Source organism: Thermobia domestica, chromosome 2, assembly GCF_964235325.1.
Source record: "Thermobia domestica chromosome 2, izTheDome1.hap1.1, whole genome shotgun sequence".
NCBI lineage: Eukaryota > Metazoa > Arthropoda > Insecta > Zygentoma > Lepismatidae > Thermobia > Thermobia domestica.
In genome coordinates, this window is record NC_137455.1 from 35,571,764 (window position 1) to 35,577,763 (window position 6,000).

Genomic DNA, 6,000 nt, shown 5'->3' on the forward strand with positions numbered 1-6,000 from the left:
ATGCTTAAATATGATCTATACCAGTAATAGTTATTGTTTCAAAATGAACCTCTTTTCGGTAAATTGGCCACTTTTCAATGCGACCGTAGGCGACAAACATAAACAGGTTTCACTATATTATCTCCCCTCCTCAAAAAAACTTTACCTTTTTTTTTAAAAAAATATATAATTCCTAAATACAATTTGGTCTTCAACCATGGAACATTTACAGAAAACCGAATTCGATTGCCAGGGAGGGCTCATGTAATTCTGATTTAAAATGAAGCAAATCTCATACAGCCCATGTGCTGAAGAGAATGAACTATAAAAACAACACATGTAATAATTGTATCTTTCTGAGTTTGCCATTTGCAAGCTAAATACTTACAAAATGCTACTCTATCCACGCTGGTTTAGTAGTTAGCACGCCTTTGTTGCACGTGGTACTCAATTCGATTCTTGGTTGGTGTACATTGAAATTTAAACGCATTATTATAATTTGGGTTTCATCTTAAGTTGTAAGTACAAGTTCACACGTCCCTGTATAGATTAGGCGCTGAACTTCCATAAACAAGCGTTGATCACGAGAAAAGAACAGAATTTAATGACTAGATTAGAATATGCAACAGTTTCACGTGTACACCAGATGAAGGAGCTTGGTTTGTATCACGTAATGTTTTCTCAATTATTATTGGAAATTATTGCAAATTTCTACCATTTCCGGTTTGAACAGAGATATTAGATTGGACATTGAATATATTCCTGGGACACTCAATTGACTGCAGAAAACCATATCTTCCTATTTATTAATAGACTTGCCAGATTTCTAAAGCTCCAAACCGGGACATTGATAATGCAAATCTTTTATCAAAAATTCTCGTGATAAATCCTCAACATAACAAGACACATGCACAATGTAAAATCATAGTACGCGTTTTTCAAAATTCTAATATGAGATTTATTCTTACATACCACTCAGAATTCAAACAAATTTACACTGCATAGGTATTAGTATGCACAAAGTCAGCATTTTAAATTGTAGTGTCAAATATTACTATTATTAATATTATTATTATTATTAATATAATGCTTAGTGGCGGCGATTGGACGTTAAAAGCGGGGGGGGGGGGGAAATATGATCTGAATATTTCTATATCAGTCTTAGTTTTCCTGGTTGTTTCTAACATTTTGTTTCACGAAATGTTGTATAACTAATAGGATACTATATTTTTAAGCTAAAATACTGCATATCGTATTTCATATTTTATTAAGTAAATTGACAAAACCAACGCAAGTAGGTACTAGACCTTTGTACTCTGAAATAACGAAAATGTAAGAAGAGATTCGATTCCTTGCTCGTGAACATCTTAAAATTCTGTCTGGAAAATTGTGTAATCAGATTATTTAATAACAAATTTGAAAACCAAATAAATAGAAATAATAATATTAATCATAGCAATGAATAAAGAGTCATGCTTTGTAGATGCTATACTGAAACTGGGGATAATTGAACAACTTAATTTTTAATTCCACACATGCTATTAAATGCATGTTATTACTCTTAGAAAATGAAAGACAGTAAATACTACAACCATATGCTACGACATTTAAAGCAGTATTTGCTTTTGCAGCTTCCCGAAACATGTTCGTTGCCATTAGGTGCAGTTTTCACTTTCTTGGAACACATTAAAACACAATAATACTTAGAATCACTCTACACTCCAGCTATACAAAATAATCCTAAAACCTAGAATTATGCTGAATTCACTAAATTTAATTGTATATACAGTTACACCCCAAACACACACCACTTCACTCGTGGATTACATTACAAAACAATGGAAAAGGTAGAAGTTGTTTCTTATTACGCTCTTTTAATCAATATTTCTTACTTTAGAAAGAAGATAAGACATTTTAGGAACTGTCAATTTTTGTGCAATTAAAGAATAACTTGTGAAATTTCTTTTTTGTTTCTTTCTTTTTTTTTTTTTTTTTTTTGCGAAATGTTCTCTCAATTAGTTTCAAAGCGACTGACTAACATATCGAGCCTTTGTAAGAAGGTGGTATAGAAGCAAAACCTGTTAAATCCATTTTCATCCCTCATGTTTTCAGAATTGTTGAACAAATTATTTTGTTTAATGGTTGATTTCACTCATTTGTATTAAGTAGGGACCTCTAAACAAGAAAATTGTTAAACAACTCTGAAACATAAGGACATCACTTCTTTGTTTCCTGACAAAACTGAAAATGGATTTAGCAGGTTTGGCTTCTATACCTCTGGATTGAAAGTATGCTCGAATTGTTGTACTCCAATAGGTTAATTTTTGGGTTGTTTTCCGTCGCACTTAAAACGCAATTCCTGTAGCTTTCTTAACTTCACGGGAAGACAACCAAGACGTACTCACGCAACGGCAAATGTTACATAGCACCATTTTTCTTATGAAACAGTAATACATACATAAACTTTATACTTCCAAATGAAACTACGGTATATACATTAATAGGTTGCTTCCAAGAAGTGGGGGGGGCAACTGGCCCCTTTGCCCCCCCTAATCGCCGCCCATGATGCTTACACATATAAAAATCAGCTTGAGGTATTTTAATCTCAAAATTTGCTGTTCAGTAGGTCAAATTTGGTGTTCTAACTTCTTAAGAAGCATATGACTTGAAAAATCTGTTTGCCAGTGGCGAGTACCTTTTTACATTTGGTAAGTAAAGTCCGATTAATCAAAAAAGTAGCAATGTCACTCATTTTTTTTATTATTATTATTTGTAAGAGGCATACCAATAAACAAAATAAAAAATGTATTGATATGTTTACCGTGTCGCAAAGTAATTTTTGTTTATTGGTATAAACATATAAACACTGTGACTGCAAAATGGTCTAGCTAGTAGGTTTTTTTGGCTGGCGAGACTTCAAGCCCTGTACATATAAACATTGTTTATTAACAACTAACTAGTTTAACATATGCAAAATGAGGAGGAAAGGAAGAACTACTACACATTATTTAGGCTTTATTTCTCAGAAAGCACTCATTGCTTTTTATTTTATCAAACAATTCACAACAAGTAATTGCAACGCTCACTTTGTAGAGCATTATTTCTCTCAGCGCTGACTTTTCCATTGAAATTCTCTACGGAAAAAAACGGTAGAAACAACTTTGCAACTAGAAACGAAATTTCTCTGTCTCACCAGGATTAAACGCAAAACCGGCCAGGATAATCCTTCAAAACTGGGACGTCCGGCAGGCAAGCTTACTTATTATGATCTTTACTCTATAGCCATCAACGTTAAAGACCGGAAGTGGTTAATTTCCGCCACTTCCGGTTTCAGCAGAGGGTTAAGAGAGATTATACCTATTCTAAGAACGCCAAATCGATTCCAAATAAACAACCGCTCCTCGCTATTCGTTATCGTTTTTGCTCTACGTAGACCAACATTGAAACCAGAAGTTGTAGTGCACTTCTATCACTTCCGGTTTAAGTAAAAAAAGTTAATGGTGGAGTTGAAATGTATTCTTGAGACGCTTAATCGACTGCCGGAAACAGTTTCTCGCTACGTATGACCCGTTTCATTTGCTCATTAGTGATCAACGTTAAAACCGGAACATTTCTACCACTTTCAGTTTGAATAGACTGTTATATAACTTCCATCAACGAAGTCCATTCCGAACATCTGAGCAGGGGCGGGTTCAGGACGGACTGCTGAGGAGGGCAGTGCGTTGTAATAGTGTTACTTAGAGGTACTTTTAAGAGCTCCAAACTCTGGGATGGTTTTTATTTATATATAAAATATTAAAGTTTCCCTTCTTGGGGGGTCGCCCCTGCATCTGAGCCTCTACCATACCATAGAGTAAATATGTAGTCCCTACATGGGGAGGTTCTAGAACACAGGCATCCCCCTTTAGGTTAGTAGCTAGGTTGGTTCAGGGGCATCATTTGGGGAGGGAGGGGGCAATTGCTTCCCCTCTAAGTTTGAGAAACACATGCTTTTTAATAACTTGTATACTAATACACCAATAAATAACATGAAACTTATGTAGATGGTCATTCTTGCCCCCTCTTAGCAAAATCCGAAATGACGCTACTGGGTTGGTTCCTTACCGTACTGTATCAAAGTTTAATATTTAATTCACATAGTATTGCCGAGCGAGAGTTCGCGAATGAAGGCGGGTTAGAGTCCCGCAACGCACATTGTTTTATAGCTATCTTTACTACAGCTAAATGGGAAGGAAGAACTGTGTTCTAGAACCTTGCCGCTCTACATTGAGGTCGTAATTGACGGTTATCCACAAAATAGGTCTTGAAACTATCTCCCGGACACACGTGCTAAGGAGTTTTGGTCAACTTTAAATATAAACCAAATTGTAACATGTTTGTCACAAAAGATCTTAAGAATTTCGAGAGAAAAACATGAATCCAGATGGGTTGGGTTTTAAAAAAAGAACAGGTATTTTCAGATACAGATAGAAAAACAATTTGTACTGACATATCAACATCAAAAGATTACAAAGAACATATAGGAGTAATTAAACCAGAGCCCACATATTTAAAAGGAACCTATTCTTGAACTCGACCAGTAATAATTACTAAGAAAAGACTAAAGAAACCCCTATCAAGAAAGAAGCCATGAGGTTTGAATTCGAGAACAAAAAAATGCTAACCAACCACCTATTCATGTTAAAAACTTTAATGAATCGTAACATAACAATCTGTCGAGAGGTAGTTTAAAAAAAGAAGTGCAATTTCATGACGATGAGAGGATCGAAGTATCTTATACTCTGTCATGCTGTAACTGCACTTCCCATCGAAATAAATTTATCGACAATTCATTATTTTACACAGAAACGTTAATATCCACTTTACGAAATAATAACAGTAAATGAAATGTCAAAATCATTCTTATGTTGTAATCACATTGATGGAATCTTAAGTATTACGTACTTGCACTAAATTAACATGTCAACATACGTAATGTTTTCAAGGAGTCAACGTTGGGATGCCGATCTTCATCTTTTTAATGTATATTTCATAATAAATAACTACAAGAACATATCTTCTGGTACCACGATTAGCTGGTAATTTTACACCAAAAAAGCAAACTTTACATTAATTTACACACCGTCTTCCTTGTACTTTTGCGGCATTATTTTTTACATTATCAGCTGACCCTAGAATATTATGAATTATATCCAGATATATATTTACCGTAATTGTATCGCAGTGCGTTATTGGTTTTAATCATCCATACTTCATGTTTTGGTCCATTCTGTCCACATGAAAAATCTTTACTTCTTTCACTTCACATATTAATTACATTTCACTTTACACCATGCACAAATACAACACACCTACTTCTCGTCCGTCCACGCATCAACTGTGCTCTGCGCGTTTCTACTTTTTCACCGTCAATTGTGTTTATTTTTCTGCAGAAGGCTAATAGACAGTTGTTGAACAGAGTAGACATCTAACGTCAGTTTTAGAAAACACGAACTGATTCACCGTGATGCGTGACGTGACGCCAAGTCGATACATCAATGGTTCTATTACTGAGACTTCAATATGTATATGTATGTATATATATATATATATTTTAAATAGTTAATTCTTAATCAATATCTCGGTGATAATAAGATAGTTATGTTGTCCAATCACTGTTTGAGTCTACATAAATTGAAAAGAAATATTAAAGAACATAATTTCATAATTTTCAGCTCATCCGACGAACCCACCGATTCGTGATCCAATGGTATTCCATACTAAATAAGAAGTTGTACGAATAATGACAACCCATTCTCCAATTAAGATTAAAATAGTCAATGAAGAGAACTGAAACAGACAATTAGGCAATCAACAGTGGCGGATCTAGCCCGGGGCTGGAGGGCCTAAGCTCCCCAGTTTTTTTGAGTGTTATATATTTTCGAAAGTTTATAGTAAACTCATGATATACCTATCATGGTCTGGAATCTGGCTGCCCCCCAGTTTTTATCTTCTAGATCCTCCACTGGCGAGCAAAATCAT

The 6,000-nt window shown here is 34.8% G+C and overlaps 1 protein-coding gene across 1 annotated transcript in view; it reads right to left on the reverse strand.

Moving 5' to 3' along the window:
- Positions 1-5,432, reverse strand: part of LOC145671415 (piezo-type mechanosensitive ion channel component-like) — a gene marked incomplete in the record, with an annotated part of 344,967 nt that extends 339,535 nt beyond the window's left edge. The window contains 1 exon segment of the mRNA XM_081740588.1: positions 5,188-5,432.
- Positions 5,433-6,000: the final 568 nt, after the last annotated feature.